Source organism: Mustelus asterias, chromosome 26, assembly GCF_964213995.1.
Source record: "Mustelus asterias chromosome 26, sMusAst1.hap1.1, whole genome shotgun sequence".
NCBI lineage: Eukaryota > Metazoa > Chordata > Chondrichthyes > Carcharhiniformes > Triakidae > Mustelus > Mustelus asterias.
In genome coordinates this window covers 32,907,791-32,928,647 of record NC_135826.1, presented here as the reverse complement: position 1 = coordinate 32,928,647, position 20,857 = coordinate 32,907,791, and positions in this window count along the sequence as shown.

Genomic DNA, 20,857 nt, shown 5'->3' with positions numbered 1-20,857 from the left:
AGCACATCTTTCAGACTCTGAGAGGAAACCAGAACACCCGGAGAAAACCCACACAGACACGGGGAGTACATGCAGACTCCCCACAGACAGCGACCCAAGGCCGGATGGAACCTGGGTGCCTGATGCTATTAGGCAGCAGTGCTAACCACTGTGCCACCATGCCACCCTAGAGGTCAGAACTAGGTTAGCCATTAGGAAATGGTTCCTTTCCCTGAAAATACTAGGCTTATGGAAGAGGATGCTAACTATTAACCCAATTTGCTGAACTCCTTCAAACAAGAGCTGGATATTTTCCTGGCCAAAGCAGAAATCACATTGTTTAAGCGATAGGTGTTGTGTTTTCACAATGATGTAAAGGCACCAATCACTCACAAAGAATTGTGCAAACACGTTCTGGGCTCATTTATTGAGATTTAGGCACATGGGAATATTATACAGAGGTATGAATCTTGAAGACATCAGAGGTGCAGAGCTGTGTGTGTGTGCTTTGCTAAAAGCAAAAGTGTAACTAAAACTGGATTACCTGACACACTTCCTTTCCAGTGATGTCATGCTGCAATCCATTAAAGGCATATTCCAACATCCTCCTTTCTTTTTAAAGAGATTTTCCTTTCCAAAGAAGTATAACTATTTACAACATATGTTCATGTTTAGTTAGCATCACAGGGGTATATAAAAGAGATGCATTTAAAAGTTTCTGATAGATAAAGGTGGTCTGCTGCTATACCCAGTTAATGTAATGGCAACCTTGTCTGAAGGTCTCTTCAATTGCTTACAGTGATCTGTGGGTTTGTCATTCTTGAATGTTTCCTGTGATTGCATTTGAGATCTTGTCCTAAATGCAATTGGACTGCATGTTGTCCTATCTCAACCAACCACCTGTATTCCTCTATTCCCCCCCTGTTCACGTGTCTATCCAGATAAGTCTTAAATGTCACTAATGTGTCTGCCTCAACCACCTCACTTGGCAGTGCATTCCAGGCCCCCACCACCCTCTGGTAAAAAACTTTCCCCACACATCTCTACTGTACCTTTGGATCTGATTTGTCGACTGTACACCTCACCATTGTGCCTTTGTGTCAAATGACTTTATAGGACCTTGGTTGCAAACAAGTCCTTGTCACCTCAACTGGTTGCCACATAACAAGGGGGAACAAGTTCAAGGTAAGGAGGGAAAGGTTCAGTAGAGATGTGCGGGGAAAGGTTTTTACAGAGGGTGGTGGGGGCCTGGAATGCACTGCTAGATGAGGTGGTTGAGGCAGACACATTAGCGACATTTAAGACTTATCTGGATAGACACATGAACAGGCGGGGAATAGAGGGATACAGGTGGTTGGTTGAGATAGGACAACGTGATCGGCGCAGACTTGGTGGGCTGACGGGTCTGTTCCTGTGCTGTGATGTTCTTTGTTGTTCTTTGTTCCATACCTTCTGTGGAATCCTGGATGCAAACGTATTGTCCCAGCTACAAACTGGGCAATCCCATAACTGCACTTTATCATGCACGTTGGGCACCTTCTCCCAGCACACAATGGTTCACCAGAAACCCTACCCCCCCCTACCATGCACTTCCCCAGCACAGCCCAGGCATTGCCCCCACAGTACCAGGAGGCAATGCTTGGGTATGACTCTCGCCCCCCCCCGAGTGATGCCCTCACCTTAGCTTCTCTGGGAGATCTGGTCGCCAGGTGTTCACCTTGGGAGACCAGTAAGGTTTCACGCTTGTCTGCCTTCACACCACAATGAATGGGCTTCTTATGGGAGGGTGGATGATTCAGGCACAGAAGCCTGTTGATGATATGCTAATGATTGGAAATGATATTCCCGACATTGAACATTGGAAAACGCGCTACGTCACTGGTGAGGGGAGGGGACAATTGCTTCACACGTTTATGTCGGCGTGAAAAGCGATTTGGATTTCTCATGAGATTTTCCGTTCCTGTCGCCAATAGTGGAAAAAGCAGAAAACATCATTGGTTTCTTCCATGTGTGACATGACAGAGATGGTCTGCTACTCAATTCCAGTTAGGATTCCTCCTGTTTGTCTGTTCTTAGGTGTTTTATTTCACTGTTTTACTGATTGAATAAATATGTCTGTCCACTTAGAATCATAGAATCATAGGATTCTACAGTGCAGAAGGAGGCCATTCAGCCCATCGAGTCTGCACTGACCATAATCCCACCCGCGCCCTATCCCCATAACCCCATACATTTATCCTAGTTAGTCCCCCTGACACTAAGGGGCAACTTAGCATGGCCAATCCACCTAACCCGCACATCTTTGGACTGTGGGAGGAAACCGGATCACCTGGAAGGAACCCACGCAGACACGGGGAGAACGTGCAGACTCCGCACAGACAGTGACCCAAGCCGGGAATCAAACCTGGGTCCCTAGTGCTGTAACCATCATGCCACCGTGCCACCCACTTATGTTTCATTGCATAAGAATAATCCACCCCTAGAACATTAACGTGACTTTTCTCACCACGGATACTGACTGACCTGCTGTGTGTTTTTATTGCAACTTGCATTGGTAACCCGGAGGATTGATCACTGAATATACATCTATTTGTTAATTGCAGAATTCCCTGAAGTGTTGCACTTTCACCTGTTCATTTCTACTTTACTTACAACAATATTGCGTGCTTTCCAACATTTATAACAAACTTACCTTGTTGCAAAATTATTTCTTCGGATCTATTAACATCCATGTCCAAAAATTAATTAGGCTCGCTTAATAAAATATTATCATTTTTAAATCATCAGTATCTTTGATACGAAACAAAGTGCTCATTGCAACTTTTGCCTTTCCTGAATACATCCCAACATTTAGTGGAAATATTTGTCGTGAATACAGAACAGTGACATGATTCATGAAAAGGTTTTGGCAAATAGGATTAAGGAAAATCCTACCGCATTTTATATGTATGTAAAGAGCAAGAGGGTAGCCAGGGGAAGGGTTGGTCCACTGAAGGATAGTGGGAGGAATCTGTGCATGGAACCAGAGGAAATGGGCAAGATACTAAACGAATACTTTGCCTCAGTATTCACCAAAGAGAGGGACTTGATGGATGAGGAGCCTAGGGTAGGGTGTGTAGATATTCTGGGTCATGTCGATATCAAAAAGGAGGAGGTATTGGGCGTCTTAAAAAACATTAAAGTCGATAAGTCCCAAGGCCTAACCCAGAATACTGAGGGAGGCAAGGACAGAAATTGCTGGGGCCTTGACAGAAATCTTTGTATCCTGTTTGGCTAAGGTGAGGTTCCAGAGGACTGGAAGATAGCCAATGTTGTTCCATTGTTTAAGAAGGATAGCAGGGATAATCCAGGAAATTATTGGCCAGTGAGCCTTACGTCAGAGGTAGGGAAATTATTGGAAAACATTCTTAGGCACAGAAGTAACTCACATTTGGAAATAAATGGACTTGTTAGTGATAGGCAGCATGGTTTTGTGAAGGGGAGGTCTAGCCTCAATAACTTGATCGAGTTTTTCGAGGAAGTGACGAAGATGATAGATGAGGGAAAGGCAGTGGATGTTGTATACATGGACTTCAGTAAAGTCTTTGACAAGATACCTTGTGGTAGACTGGTCCGAAAGGTGAAGTCACACAGGATCAGAGGAGAGCTGGCAAGTTCGATACAGAACTGGTTTGGCCATAGAAGACAGAGGGCAGCAGTAGAGGGTTGCTTTTCTAAATCGAAGGCTATGACTAGTGGTGTTCCACAGGGGTTAGTTCTGGGACCTTTCATAGTATATATAAATGATTTGGAGGAAAATGTAGCTGGTCTGATTAGTAAGTTCGCAGATGACACAAAAATTGGTGGAGGTGCAGATAGTGAAGAGGATTGTCAGAGGATACAGCAAGATATAGACCAGTTGGAGACCTGGGCAGGGAAATGACAGATGGAGTTTAATCCGGACAAGTTAGGTAATGCATTTTGGAAGGTCCAATGCATGTAGGAATTATACAGTAAATAGTAGAACCCTTAGGAGTATTGACAGGCAGAGAGATCTGGGCGTACAGGTCCACCAATCACTGAAAGTGGCAACACAGGTGGATAAGGTAGTCAAGAAGGCATACAGCATGCTTGCCTACATCGGTCGGGGCATTGAGTATAAAAATTGGCAGGTCATGCTGCAGCTGTACAGAACCTTAGTTAGGCCTCATTTAGAATATTGTGTACAATTCTGGTTGCCACACTACCAGAAGGATGTGGCTGCCCTGGAGAGGGTACAGAAGAGGTTTACCAGGATGTTGCCTGGTCTGGAGGGTATTAGCTATGAGGAGAGGTTGAATAAACTCGGTTTGTTCTCACTGGAACGACGGAGGTTGAGAGGTGACCTGATAGAAGTTTACAAGATTATGAGTGGCATGGACAGAGTGGATAGTCAGATCCTCTTTCCTAGGGTAGAAAGGTCAAGTACGAGGGGACATAGGTTTAAGGTGCATGGGGCAAAGTTTAGAGGAGATGTGCGAGGCAAGCTTTTTACACAGAGGGTGGTGAATGTTTGGAATGCGCTGCCCAGGGGGAAAGGTGGGAGCAGGTACAATCACAGCATTTAAGGGGCAACTAGATGAATACATGAATAGAATAGGAATGGAAGGATACGGACTCCGTAAGTGCATATGGTTTTAATTTAGGCAGGCATCATGATCGGCGCAGGCTTGGAGGGCCAAAGGGTCTGTTCCTGTGCTGTACTTTACTTTGTTCTCTTTGTTCTTTGATTATACAACAGCTGAGAGTTAAACATAAATATTTATTATTCTAAACTTAGACAGATAAAGTTTGAGGCCCTTTCATGCATTTTGTTGGTGTCAAGCAGCAAGTTTCTTGGTGACTTTGCTCTTCTCCATTGTATGGATACATGAGGTCAGCACGAGCATTGAGGAGGAAGCATTGCGATTCCAGTTTTCGAACCGCAAGAAGCAGGAATCTGATCCAGTGATTATTGTTTCTGTTTCGTGACAATGAGCATTTTCACATTAGCATTGAGAGTGCTGCCAACATATTTCGATCCAGAAATCCAATTACGTTGAAATCAGGCACTGAGAGACCACGGACAGGATCTTCCAGCCATGCTCACCCCAAGCCTGGAAAATGCTTCCCTAGGTAAACGGACCTTCGCATGGTCTGTGTCCTGTCTGCTATGATTCCAGTGGCTGGTGGGATAGGAAAATCCCACCTCACATGTCAAGTATGCTAGGATCTAATTGCCATTGGTCCAGCATGGAGCCAGAACTGCCCATACTACTTACTCTTCTGTTCACCGTGGCATAGGTGGGAAATTATCCTTCTTTGATGGTACTTATAGACAGTCAGTACCTGGGAGTGCTTGTCCATAGATCCCTGAAGACAGCAGGACAGATTAATAGGGTAGTTAAAAAGGCATATGGGATACTTACCCGTTATCAGTCATGGCATGGATTAGAAGTCATGATGTGGAGATGCCGGCGTTGGACTGGGGTAAACACAGTAAGAAGTTTAACAACACCAGGTTAAAGTCCAACAGGTTTATTTGGTAGCAAAAGCCACACAAGCTTTCGGAGCTGCAAGCCCCTTCTTCAGGTGAGTGGGAATTCTGTTCACAAACAGAGCATATAAAGACACAAACTCAATTTACATGAATAATGGTTGGAATGCGAATACTTACAACTAATCAAGTCTTTAAGAAACAAAACAACATGAGTGGAGAGAGCATCAAGACAGGCTAAAAAGATGTGTATTAGAAGAGCAGGAGCTGTACAAAACTTTAGTTAGGCCTCAGCTGGAGTACTGTGTGCAGTTCGGGTCACCTCACTGTAGGAAGGATATGATTGCACTGGATAGGGTGCAGAGGAGATTCACCAGGTTGTTACCTGGGATGGAGCATTTTTGAGCTATAAAAGAAGTTGGATAGGCTCAGGATGTTTTCTTTAGAGCAGAGAATGCTGAGAGGGCACCTGATTGAGATGTACAGTGAGTATGGACAGGGTGGATAGGAAGCAGCTTTTCACCTTCATTGAAGGGTCAGTAATGAAGGGGCATAATTTTAAGGTGAGGGGTAGGAAATTTACAGTGGATTTTTGGAAAAATATTTTCACCCAGCGGGGGTGGGAGTCTGGAATGCACTGTCTTGGAGGGTAGTGGGCAGAACAATGGCGCAGTGGTTAGCACTGCCGCCTCACAGCCTCAGGGACCCGGGTTCGATTCCCGGCTTGGGTGACTATCTCTGCGGAGTCTGCACATTCTCCCCAAGTCTGCATGGGTTTCCTCGGGGTGCTCCGGTTTCCTCCCACAGTCTGAAAGACGTGCTGGTTAAGTGCATTGGCCATGCTAAATTCTCCCTCAGTGTACCCAAACAGGCACTGGACTAGGGGATTTTCACAGTAGCTTTGCTGCAGTGTTAATGTTAGCCTACCTGTGACACTAATAATTAAACTTTTTTAAAAACTTTAAATACATGCATTCTCTCCATTACACCTCACAGTCATTATATGGAGACCTCTCTAATTTACTTTCTAAAGTGCATCTGGTGTCAATCTCAGCGCTGGTGCTAGCGATGATCAGTTTGAGTGAGGCTGCATCTCCAGGAAGGGTCTTCCTCAAGGGTCATAGAGGTCCCAATACTTTCAGAGCCTGAACTGAAAAAAAAGGATTGCCTTTCATTGTGATGGGAGAGCAAGAGAAGGAGATTGCTGCTAAAAACAATTACAGCTTGTAGCTGGGGCAATAAGTTTGTATCCAGGATTCCACAGAACAAGTAGGGTGGGATAAAAAGAGGCTCAACTGTGGAGATACCCTGCCTAACATTTCCACAGAGTTACCGCTTATCATGTTTGTTTGGGTAGCACAGTGGCACAATGGTCAGCACTGCTGCCTTACAGCGCCAGAGACCCAGATTCGATCCTGACTGCCTGTGTGGAGTTTGCACATTCTCCCTGTGTCTGCATGGGTTTCTTCCAGGTGCTCTGGTTTCTTCCCATAGTCCAAAGATGTGCAGGTTAGGTGGATTGCTATGATATATGCACAGGGTTACAAAGATAGGGCAAGGGGTTCAGATGCTCTTTCAGAGAGTTAGTGCAGACACGGTGGGCTGGATGGCCTTCTTCTGCACTGTAGGGATTCTATGATTCTATGATCACTGCTATGATTCATTCATCGTGCATGTTTCCATTCCTACAGTGCACATGTGTGGGCAGCGAGTGAAATGGGGTTCTTGGTAATAGTAGGAAAGTAAAAGGAAGAGGGAGAAGAGAGCATTGTGCGTAGTTAGCTTACAGGAGGTGCAGGTATGAAGAGAGAGTAGTTGAAGTGACAAGAAGGATTCTTTCCTTTACAACTCTGGTGAGGCCATTGGTCATCTTTCAGAATTGGCTTCTTCAGTGGCCTCTTCACACTGGCACCAAAGTGTTGCCAAGAGGGATTTCTGACCTGTGAGGGAATATGATCATGTTTCTCATCCATTGACTACATCAGGACCTCTAAAGCTGGATCAGAAAATCTGTCTGCCTGTTCTCTCTGGAACTCTTGCAGCCATTTTACACCAATCTCAGCTTTGTCTGCAACCATAATGTGCTTCCCCTTTAAGGGGTGTCATAGAGAGTCAGAGGGGTGATTTTACCCGTCCCACACGCCACAGGAATCATAGCGGGCAAGGGGGAGGACCATGCAAAGGTCCGTTGACCTCGAGCGGGAGTTTCCGGTTTTGGGGTGACCGCGGCTGGAAAATCCCAGCCATAAAGTCATACAGTACAGAAGGCACCCTTCAGCCCATCGAGTCCGCACAGACAAAACTACACTAAATCTATGATAATCAATGTTCTGGCATTTCAAGTGCTCACCCAAGTGCTTTTTAAAGATTGTGATGTTTTCCATCTCCACTAAAGTTTTTAAGTTTAAAGTTTATTAATGTAGGGTTACATTAACACTGTAATGAAGTTATTGTGAAAATCCCCTCGTCGCCACACTCTGGCACCTGTTCGGTTACACTGGCTCTCTGAAGGAACCTTCTATCTTATCCCATTCCCCTGCCTGATCCCCATAACCTTGCACATTCTCTCTTTTCAGTTAGCCATCTTGGGGTTGATCTGATATGTTATAATCTTGTTCTGTTGACGATTCATTCCTTAATGAAGGGATTTTGAATTTCACAAGTGGTTGTGATTTTCCACATTGCAATTAGGTACTTGCTTGCTTTTCAGATCTGTCTGAAGTTGATATTGCCAAGGCCATGTGATATGTTACCAGCCATCTTTAAAGCTGTTGTGTCCATTTGAAAATACAGCTTTATAAATTGTAATATCTTTGTATCTGCAATAGGCTGGACACCTTATTTAATTAGTCATTCACCTGAGGCTTGATACCATCAGTATACAGACACCAAAAGTCACACGCAGCCATTTAACAGCTTATGAGTGTCCAATTTTTAAAAAGTATTCACTGAAAGTTCAAAATTAGACAGGTCTAACTGGACATGACACTGGGCACTATAATAACTCCAGGAGTCAGTTCTAAAGGAACAGTGCTTTATTGCCACAAAATAAAGTAAAGCAAAACCACAAGCCTGTGGTGAACATAAACAGGTCCCAACCGGGACAACACAATAATGACCCACTCAGGGGCCTGCTTTGTACAGGGCTTGGTAAATGAGCTCCACCTGGTGAGCTAATTACCAATTCCCAGGGAGCTCGTATTCTACAAGTCCTACAGGGAAGTCAATCAGTGATTCCCCAGGCAAGTCCTGGGTGTTATCCACAGGCATTAATGTGTAGCACGTGGAGCAGAGGAATTGAACTCCACATAGATGTTTGGTAAGATCCAGGAGCCCACATGTCAGAGAGTTTCCATTTTGGCTCTGTGCGACAATGTTAAGAGAGGCTTCTAGAGTTTCAAATCACATCAGCACTCTATTCATTATGCCATGCCAAAGTACAACTGAGGTGCAGTCCCAGCAGAGTAGTATTGTGGTTCATCACACAGAGTGTGTGGGGTGAAATAAAGAAAGGGAAAAAGAGACTAACATGTGTTTTAAAAGTTTAAAGTTTATTTATTAGTGTCACAAGTAGGCTTACATTAACACTGCAATGAAGTTACTGTGAAAATCCACTAGTCACCACACTCCGGCGCCTGTTCGGGTACACGGAGGGAGAATTTAGCATAGCCAATGCACCTAACCAGCACGTCTTTCGGAGCACCCAGAGGAAACTCATGCAGATACGGGGAGAACGGGCAGACTCCGCATAGAGAGTGACCAAGCCAGGAATCAAACCCGGGTCCCCGGAGCTATGAGGCAGCAGTGCTAACCACTGTGCCACCATGACACACATTTGAAGAAACTGTGTGTAACATCTCCTACAGAGTTGCCAGAGGTGATTGTGATATTGACTCCGTAGACGAGACACCTATTGTCCTATCTCAGGGCTACAGCATGTATGTGCCCTTGCTCTGCCAATTGCCTTGCTTGCCATTGATACACAACCAGCCAGACCAAATTGCCCCAGATGCTGCCATCTTCAGTTGGCCTCTCAAAGACTTGTTCTGCTCAAGGTCACCAAGCACAGCCATGGAGTGCCCTCAATGGAAGCTCAGCCATATTCCATTGCCCAAGCTTCAGCAGCTGGGACTTGAATTCATTAAAGCACCAGGATCAGTAAATAACTCAGAGGCAATAAAGGACAACATTTTACTCTGAGGCCAGGAAAGGTTCCAGGTCTGAAACAGTGGAGAAGTCGTCACTGAGTTGGAAATTTTATGGGGGCACTCCCATTAATGGCATGGAGCCCCAATTAAGGACATTAGGCAGGATTTTAAAGCTGGATGGATAATCATAAGCTTGAAATTCAGAGAGGATCTTGGAAAAGAATCTGGAATGCACTGCCTGAGAAGGTAGTGGAAGCTGGAAACTTTACAACCTTTAAAAAATGTTTGGATGAGCATGCGAAACATTATAACACTCAAGGATATGGGACAAGTGCAGTAAAATAGAATTAGCACTCCTTTAGTGATGGTTATTGTCGGTGCAGACTCAATGGGCCAAAGGGCCTTTTCTGCGGTTGTGTGATTCTATGGCTGTTGTAAAGTGCAAAAAAGTGACACGGAATCACCCTCTCATCAGGCTTTAAAAAAAAAGTAATTAAAAGCTAGAAGAAGAAAGGAGGCTTCTACTGTTGTTGACTTTGATTTGATTTGATTTATTATTGTCACATGTATTAGTATACAATGAAAACTATTGTTTTTTGCATGCCAGACAGACAAAGCACACCGTACATAGAGAAGGAAAGGAGAGAGTGCAGAATGTAGTGTAACAGTCATAGCTGTAGAGAAAGGGCAACTTAATACGAGGTAGGTCCATTCAAAAGTCTGATGGCAGCAGGGAAGAAGCTGTTCTTGAACGGGCTGGTATCTGTCCTCAGACTTTTGTACCTTTTTCCCGATGGAAGAAGGTGGAAGAGAGAATGTCCGGGGTGCCTGGGGTCCTTGCTTATGCTGGCTGCTTTTCTGAGACAACAGGAAGTGTAGATAGAGTGGGTGGGAGGCTGGATAGAGTGATGGACTGAGCTACATTCACGACCTGTTTGTTCATGTTGGGAATGGGAGGCAGGAGAGGAAGGCTCAATGTTACTCATACTCTTCCCACCTCTTGCTCTTTCTCCAGCTACACCTCTTCCTGCCCATAAAGTGTTAAGATGGTGGAATTACACATGCACCAGACAACCACAAATCTGGATGATCATTAATTAAAGTTTATTTATTTGTCACAAGTAAGGCTTACATTAACACTGCAATGAAGTTACTGTGAAATTCCCCTCGTCGTCACAGTCCGGCGCCTGTTCTGGTCAATGCACCTAACCGGCAAGTCTTTAAGAATGTGGGAGGACACTGAAGCACCCGGAGGAAACCCACGCAGACATGGGGAGAATGTGCAAACTCCACACAGACAGTGACCCAAGCCGGGAATCGAACCTGGGTCCCTGGCGCTGTGAAGCGGCGGTGCTAACCATTGTGCTACCATGCTGCCCTGGAGAAATTGAAGGCAGTTGCCTGAACATCCAATCCATCTGTTCAGTGATGTTTCTGGGGTGGCATGACTTTCAGCGCAGACCAGCTGCACCCAGTTGAGCCCACCATTCTCTTTGTTTTAATTCATTGGACATCGGCGTCGCTGGCTGGCCAGCATCTATTGCCCATCCCTAGTTGCCTGAGGGCAGTTGAGAGTCAACCACATTGCTGTGGCTCTGGAGTCGCATGTAGGCCAGACCAGGTAAGGATGGCAGATTTCCTTCCCTAAAGGACATGAGTGAACCAGATGGGTTTTTCCGACGATCGACAATGGTCATCAGTAGATTCTTAATTCCAGATATTTTTATTGAATTCAAATTCCACCTGGTGTGGCGGGATTCAAACCCAAATCCCCAAAACATTAGCTGAGTTTCTGGATTAATAAGCTAGCTATAATACCACTAGGCCATTGCCTCCCGAGGCCTTCTGACTGCCTTCAGACAGACAGTCACAGCTCAAGTCTGAAGGGCCTTTATTGCCCAGTATCCAGCCTATGATCTCGTGATCTGGTTAGAATGGAGACAGTAAATGCAATGGACACAGGATTGGTTCAGGTCAGAAGACTACACTCTAATAGGGCTATGAGACCCCGTTTAATGGATCACATCTTCTTTCCACTGCTTGAACTGATTTGACCATCAGCAAGAGGTGGTGCTGCTACATACCTTTCATTGCATTCAGCTTCTCTGAGCTTTGTCATTTCCATTCGGGCGAGGCTCATAAAATCCTGCCCGACACCAATGGAGAATTCTACGCTGCGAGCCTTGCCCACCTCGTTTCCGGGGCGGGCGTGCTGGTAAAATTCCGACCAACATTTGCCTTAACTCAGTATTTGTTTGAAACTAAATAAATAATGAAGGCTGGTATTTAAAGCCTCGCTCAGACGAGGCTCGTAAAATCCCGCCCGAGGCCAACAGAGAATTCCGTTCTGTGAGCCGTGCCCGGGTTCCAGGGCAGGCGTGGCAGTAAAATTCCAGCCGAAATGTCTTGCCTTTTGTCTGTTTTTAATATGCAAAACTTAAGGAAGTTGAGATGGCCAAGTGGGCCATCCAGCAGCAGTCCATTGAGTTGAAGAAATGCCTTCTAATTAATGGCATTTCTCCAGTTCAGCTTTTATAGTTTGCTGCCTTGGTTGTGTTCAAAACTGCTTTTCTCATATTTATTGGAAAAATAAGTAATTACACAGCTGCTTCATCGCATTATTTCTGGTGGCTGTGTACAGGCCGAAATTTTCCATCCTCGCCCATGGCTGGGATTTTCCGATTTCGCTGACGGTGAAAGGTGTTTTGGCTGGAACGCCAAACTCTACATTCTACTTACAACAGGATCCAGCCACGGATGAGTTGAGAGAATCCTGCCCAACGTATGCAAAAATGTTGGGAAACCATTTAAAATCTTACAAGATCTTGAAATATTTCTATCCTGTCTCTTCTGCTGTGTGTGTCCTTTTTTTCATAAAGTTATTCCTATCTCAGAGTTACAAAGCCAATGCACAGAGTGGACAGGACAAGCCCTTACTCCATTTCCTTGCTTGCTCCAAAAACCAATTCAAATTCATATTGAATCCAATTCATGATCCCCTCAAAACAGACATCTTGGGCCCTATTTTACCACTTTGATTCTAAGTGCTGGGCGGACTTGAAACTGGGAGTGTTTCAGATCAGACTTTTAGGCCCGTTTTCAGGCGCCCCCATACGCACTCTGCCTGAAAAAATATCAGCGATCCTGAATCGCGCTGCGCAAGCCTGTGGGCGGGGCTTAATGCACCTGAAACCCTGCAGCTCCGATCGGCGTCTCCAACTGCGTGTGCGCAGAAAAAAAAGATAGAATGCGGCTCCTCTGCCACATCCCTCCCGGTCAGGATAATGCCTTCCCCTGGCTCCCACAGACATTGCCCCACCCCCACAACATTACTGACCCCCTTAGTTCCCCCACCCCATTGCAGCCCCTTCACCCTTTCCCCCAACCGATCTCAGGCAGAGTGGCAGCAGACCCCCCCTTCCCCCTCACTGATCTCAGGCAGAATGGCAGCGGACTCCCCTTTTCCCCCTCACTGATCTGAGGCAGAGTGGCAGCGGACTCCCCTTTTCCCCCTCACTGATCTCAGGCAGAATGGCAGCGGACTCCCCTTTCCCCCCTCACTGATCTGAGGCAGAGTGGCAGCGGACGCTCGGCACTTACCTCCTCACTAACTGAAGCGCCTGACTCGGACTTTTGTAGAACATGTCTGTTTCGTGCCGAATCTGGAGAGGCGAACATGAAATGCATTTAAATGGCCATCGTGTCGGGCGCAGTCCTGATCGCAGCCATTTTCGGGCCTTGGTAAAGGGGGAACTGGCGCGGAGGCAGGTGTGGATCACACTAGTCGCCTCACACCGAACTTGACCAAGTTTTCACGCTCAAAAATGGGCACAACTTGATGGTAAAATCGGGCCCCTTAGATTCAAGCTGACAAGAACAAGCATTACACCAGATCTCATGTTTAATATTGGCCAAAAGACCGAGATCCTGATCTCAGTTTGTTTTTTTCTATTCACTTTGTGGGATATGGGCATTGCTGGCTGGCCAGCATTTATTGCCCATCCCTAGTTGCCCGTGAGAAGGTGGTGGCGAGCTGCCTTCTTCAATTGCTGCAGTCCATGTGCTGTGGGTTGATCCACAATGCCGTTAGGGAGGGAATTCCAGGATTTTGACCCAGCGACTGTGAAGGAATGGCGATATATTTCCAAGTCAGGATGGTGAGTGGCTTGGAGGAGAACTTGCAGGTGGCGGTGTTTCCATGTATCTGCTGCCCTTGTCCTTCTAAATGGAAGTGGTCGTGGGTTTGGAAGGTGCTGTCTAAGGATCTTTGATGAATTGCTGCAGTTCGTCTTGTAGGTAGGACACACTGCTGCTACTGAGCGTCGGTGGTGGAGGGAGTGGATGTTTGTAAATGTGGTGTGGTGCCAATCAAGTGGGCTGCTTTATCCTGGATGGTGTCAAGTTTCTTGATTCAAGCTGACAAGAACAGGCATTACACCTGATCTCAGGTGTAGTTGTAATGTTAACATTTTAAGTTGGCAGATATAACGAATTTACAAGATCAAGGCTAGTCTAATTATCTATGTTATTGTCAATCTTTCTCCTGTATCTTCTGTCTATCAATTGAACACTACTTGCTGTTGGACATTTTTAACCATGTTTTGGGTCAGACGTTTCCATTCTAAATTCCTATGTTCACATTTATAGTGGAAACTCCTTGTTTAAACACATCACACTTCAACTATTTAATTTGTCCAGTCAGTGGTTCATCAACCCAACCTCCAAATTGTTTCTTCCAACTTGGATGCCCACTGGGGCAGCACGGTGGCACAGTGGTTAGCACTGCTGCCTCACAGCACCAGAGACCCGAGTTCGATTCCGACCTCAGGTGGCTGTCTGTGTGGAGTTTGCATGTTCTCCCTGTTTCTGTATGGGTTTTCTTCAGGTGCTCCGGTTTCCTCCCGCACTCAAGGATGTGCAGGTTAGGTGGATTGGCCATGCTAAACTGTCCCTTAGTGTCCAAAGATATGTAGCTTAGGTGGATTAGCGGGGTAAATACATTAGGTTACAGGGATAGGGCCTGGGTAAGATGCTCTGTCAGATAAGTTTAAATTAAGTTTATTTATTCGTGTTAGAAGTCTTACATTAACACTGCAATGAAGTTACTGTGAAAATCCACTAGTCTCCAAACTCCGGCGTCGGTTCGGGTACACCGAAGGAGAATTTAGCACGGCCAATGCACCTAACCAGCATGTCTTTCAGACTGTGGGAGGAGACTGGAGCACCCAGAGGAAACACACGCAGAACGGGGATAATGTGCAGACTCCGCACAGTGACCCAAGCCAGTAATTGAACCCGGCTCCCTGGCGCTGTGAGACAGCAGTGCTAACCACTGCGCCACTTTACCAGATAGTCACTGTAGGCTCGATGGGCCAAATGGCCTCTTTCTGCACTGTAGGGAATCTATGATATTTTGTTCCAATTTGAGCTCAGGCGGTACTTGATGCAGAGTGAAAATTGAAGTAATTTTGAAAATTTTAAGCCATTGCATGTTATCATTTTACTGCTAAATTGTTCAAACTTATGGTAAACAATGGGAGGATAAAAACTTGTCCCTTAATAGGAATGAAAAATTATTAAAATCTTGTGGCTATCCAAACTTATTACTTATAAAACTCTGATTTTGAACTGTCACATTTTTATTGTAAATTCCATTTAGAATTGAAGAGTGCGGTCTAACCTGATTGCCCTCTGCCACTGTAATTATAAGATCTGGCCACTAGGTGTCCCTTTATTACATTCTCCTCACTAATTGCTTTCCAAAAAAGGAATTAAAATTTTGACGTCCCAAATAAAGTGTAAAGATTTTATTTTTCACAATTTAACCACTGCCATTTATGTCTTTTTGATGCCTTTATTCAAATGTTCCCTCAAAGGTCTCAAACCTGCTCAGACACGGCTGGGTGAATTCAGATTGTTCAAGTGTATTCAATTTTCCAGCCTGCCTAAAAATCGTTATGCCAACTGTACTGATGGGGACATCTTTCTTCTGCTTCTGGCAGTCAGTGTCCAGTCAAAATTGCTTAATGCAAAGTCAGCGAGCACATTTCAGAGTCGCAATTCAAGTTTATGTACGATTCTTTTTTTGTTGTTGAAAAAACGCTTTTTTGTATGAGAAAGCTCCGATAGCAAACATTGTAACAGCTTTGGTTTGATATTACCTCAATATCAGAGAGCATATTAAGTCAGAGAATGGCTCCGTGCCCTAATTTCCTCCCCATCTGTTGGAGTTGTACAGGGGAGTTGATGTAAGTCCAAAGGAAAATCTGATCTCCAATACCTTCCTCCAGCTGGCATTTTCTCAGCTTTTAACATAGCAGAGGAGAAACGTTAAATGTGCAAGTTTTTAACAATTATTTATTTATCATTTCCATAGGCTTACAACCATGAAATTCAGTCATCAAAGGGATACCATGCAATCAAAAAACAATTTAATTTATTCAGTCAGTCCAAAATCAGTCAAATGTCCCAGTATATTGTTGCAGGGCAACATCAGGGATCATGTCTTTTATATTTTAGTTTATGTGTCCGTTCATATTTTGTTTCATTTCAGTGTAATACATGCAGAGTTACATAGGGCAAGCCTAGAGAGGTAGGCCTCACCAGAGGGAAGGAAAGGGTTAACGCAGACAGCTATAGGTCTGCTCTGCCAATTAACACATGCTATCAACTTCTAACAATAGTAATGCGCAGGAGATTGTTCCAAGTTATCACGACAATGGGAGAACCAACATTAAAACAGCTGGGCTCCATACAGTCTTGGGAGATCATAGTCTTCTTGAAAACATAATCACCTAGCTGGGGGTGGTGGGGGGTGGGGGGTTGGGGGGGGGGGGATGCGGAGGGGGGCAGAGAATGATTAACACATCATTGTAGATCAGTTGGGCAAACACAACGCTTTGACATTACATTATAATCGGGTAAACGGGAAATGCCCAGAGAGATGATTAGTAGGGATATACTGAACAATGCAGTTGCATGATGAGATTAAAAGAACCATCTTCTATCCAGCTCGAGGAATTAATATGATGATGTAAAACTTTGCGACTCGGAAAAGTATAATAGCCTCTACGGATCAACGATGGGCACAGAAATCTCGCAGGCAACCTGGGATTTCAGGCCCAAGTTCATCTCTCCCTCATGCATGTGGAATAAAAGCTTTTCTTGAAGTTCAACATGGTCTCCAAGGCTTCACTCGTTTTATTTCCCTCCATATATTATTACAATATTCTGGGGTTTTTTATGGGACATGGGCATCGCTGGCTGGTCAGCATTTATTGCCCATCCCTAGTTGCCTGAGGACAGTTCAGAGTCAACTACATTGCTGTAGCTCCGGAGTCACATGTAGGCCAGGCCAGGTAAGGAAGGCAGATTTCCTTCCCTAAAGGACATTAGTGAACCAGATGGGTTTTTCCGACAATCGACAATGGTTTCATGGTCATCAGTAGATTCTTAATTCAATCTATTTTTTATTGAATTCAAATTCCACCATCTGCCGTGGCGGGATTCAAACCCGTGTCCCCAGAACAATAGCTGAGTTTCTGGATTAATAGTCCAATGACAATACCACAAGGTCATCACCTCTCCTAAAAATCAAACTCTGATATATAATTACAACCCTCTGGTTTATCAATAAAAAACCCAAGGATGTCATTATAATCCACTGGTATGTCAGGAAAAAGAAACACTTTGTATAAAGGAGCATAAAGGAACAAGAATATTTGGAAAATGGCAGGGGATGCTTACAAGCGGATTTTAACTATCAGATGACTGGTTGTTTGATTCCTCAGGAGGGAGAACCAAGCTGATTTCAAGGGTTTGACATGTTTCTTTTAAGCTGCATGCCACCAATGGGTGCCCTCATGCCTTGCTACGCAATATCAAGGAGCCCAGGCAATAGCTCAACCAAAAGGAAGGCCTGGTGGGGGGGATTGAGTAGAATGGGTGAAACCACTGGATGGGGAGCCCAGAGTGATCCATATTTGTGGAGCTCGCAAGAGCATTCCTGTTTCTTCCAGCTCCACAAACTAATTTTAACTCTAGATTTCCCCTGCCGCTTCTGCTGTGACATTGGGTTTCACTGTGCATGGTATCCATGGTTCACTCTCCACCCAATAGGCTTGAAATAAAAATTGCATCAAGGTCCTGTGTACATCAGGTGCACAAGCAGTTAAAATAGGTTGATGAGGCTCCTGCCAGATTTTGGTGGGCCCTCAGGGATCCCAAGGAGAAATAGTGGCAGAACAGGAATGAGACTGGGCAGAATTTTCCCGTCCCGCCCACTACGGGAATCGTAGCAGGCGGGACAGGACCATGCAAAGATCCGTTGACTTTGGGCAGGATTTTCCAGTCTTGGGGTGAGCGCGGCCGGAATATCCCACCCTATAAGTTCATCACTTCCACTTTAACTCCGATGATCTGCTGTCTGTGCAGGAAAAAGGATGTTCAAATTGCCCTTTTAGCATTTAAAGGGTTAATGGTATAATTTTGCCAGGGAGTTAACAGATGGAGTTTAAGGCATAATTTATAAGTTTTGAAATTTCTTTTTTAAAATTTCTTTTTTGGGACCTGGGAATCACTGGCGAGGCCAGCATTTGTTGCCATTCCCTACTTGCCCTTGAACTGAGTGGCATGCCACATCATTTAAGAGGGCAGTTAAGTGCTGTGGGTCTGGAGTCATGATGTGGAGATGGGTCTGGAGTCATACATAGGTCAGACCAGGTGAGGATGGCAGATTTCCTTCCCTAAAGGACATTAGTGATGATGTGGAGATGCCGGCGTTGGACTGGGGTAAACACAGTAAGAGTTTTAACAACACCAGGTTAAAGTCCAACAGGTTTATTTGGTAGCAAATACCAAATGGCATTTGCCACCAAATAAACCTGTTGGACTTTAACCTGGTGTTGTTAAAACTCTTACAGACATTAGTGAACCAGATGGGATTTTACAGTAATCGACATTGGTTTGATGGTCACCATCACTAAGAGTAAGGGCTAGGCTTTACTTGTCCGACTGGTTTATTATTGGTGTAGGAGGGTGAGGGGGACATGGAAAATGGGTGGATTTCAAAATCATCATTTTCCCAACCCCGAGTTCACTCCAATAACGAAACTGACTCCCTGGTGCTGTGAGACGGCAGTATTAACCACTGTGCCACCGTGCCGCTCTACATTCAGAAGAGACTGAGGCTCTGTCTGCTGGATCAGATGCTGTGAAAATTCCCATGACGTTATTTTGATGAAGAATAGGTGAGTTATCCCAGGTGTCTTGGCCAACATCATTCAGAAAGGTTATCTACTTAATATCCAACACGGGAACAAGCTATCTTGGACTGGATGTTGTGGAATGAGAAAGGATTAGTTGGCAATCTAGTTGTGAGAGAACCCTTGGGGACGAGTGACCATAATATGGTAGAATTTTTTGTCAAGGTGGATGGTAATGTAGTTTATTCTGAGACCAGGGTCCTGAATCTCAGTAAAGGTAACTATGATTGTATGGGGCATAAATTGGTCATGATGGACTGGGAAACATTATTGAAAGGAAAGACAGTGGAAAGGCAATGGCAGGCATTTAAAGAATGAATAGGTGAACTCCAGAGGTTGTTTATTCCTGTTTGGCGCAAGAGTGTGTAAGGGAATTGTGGCCAAACCATGGGTTACAAGGGGAATTAGAGATAGTATCAGATTCAAGGAAGAAACATACAAATTGGCAAGAAAAAGCAACGGGATTGAGGATTGGGAGCAGTTCAAAATTCAGCAAAGGAGGACCAAGGGATTGATTAAGAAGGGAAAAATAGAGTATGAAAATAAAGTAGCAGGAACATAAAAACTGATTGTAAAAGTTTCTATAGGCATGTAAAGAGAAAAAGATTAACATAAACAAACATAGGCCCCTGACAGTCAGAAACGGGGAATAAAGAAATGGCCGAGCAATTAAGTTCATACTTTGCTTCAGTCTTCACAAAGGAAGACATGAATAATGTACCCGAAGTTTTGAGAGAAACATGTTTTAGTGAGGAGCTGAAGGAAATCAGCATTAGTAGAGAAATGGTTTTAGGGAAATTGATGGGATTGAAGGTGGATACATCGCCAGGTCCTGATAATCTTCATTCCAGAATACTTAAGGAAGTGATCCTAGAAATAGTGGACCCATTGGTGGTTATTTTCCAAAATTAATTCGACTCTGGACTGGTTCCTACAGATTGGAGGGTAGCTAATGTAATGTAATTCAGAAAGGGAGGTAGAGAGAAAACAGGGAACTGTAGACCAGTGAGCCTAACGTCGGTACTGGGGAAGTTGCTAGAGTCCATTATCAAGGATTTCATAACTCAGCATTTGGAAGGCAGCGGCATAATCAGACAAAGTCAGCAGGGATTTACAAAAAGGAAATAATGCTTGACAAATCTACTGGAATTCTTTGAGGATGTAACTAAATGAGTTGATCGAGGAGAACCAGTGGATGTGGTTTATTTAGACTTTCAGAAGGCTTTCACCAAGGTCTCACGTAACAGGCTACTGTGTAAATTTAAAGCACATGGGATCGCAGGTAATGGTTTGAGATGGATAAAAAGCTGGTTAGCAGATAGGAAGCAAAGAGTTGGCATAAATGGATCTTTTTCTGTTTGGCAGTCAGTGACTAGTGGGGTTCCGCAGGGATCTGTTCTAGGACCCCAACTGTTCACATTATATATTAATGATTTGGAAGAGGGAACTGAATGTATTATCTCCAAATTTTCAGATGATACAAAGTTTCGTGGGAGGGTGAGTTGTGAGGAGGATGCAGAGATGTTTCAGCCTGATTTGGATAGGCTGAGTGTGTGGGTACGTGGATGGCAGATGCAGTATAATATGAATAAATATGAGGTTATCCACTTTGATAGCAATAATAGGAAGACAGATTATTACTTGAATGGGTGGAAATTGAGAGAGGTGGATACTCAGTGAAACCTTAGTGTCTTTGTGCATCAGTCACTGAAAGTAAGCGCATAGGTACAGCAGGCAGTAAAGAAGACAAATGGTCTTCCTAGCAAGAGGATTTGAGTACAGGGATAGGGATATTTTACTGCAATTGTATAGGGTGTTGGTGAGGCCACACCTGGAATATTGTGTGCAATTTTGGTGTCCTTATCTGAGGAAGGATGTCCTTGCTATAGAGGGAGTACAGCAATACCAGGCTAATTCCTGGGATGGCAGGTGTGACATGTGAGGACAGTCTAAGTCGGTTAGGAATTATATTT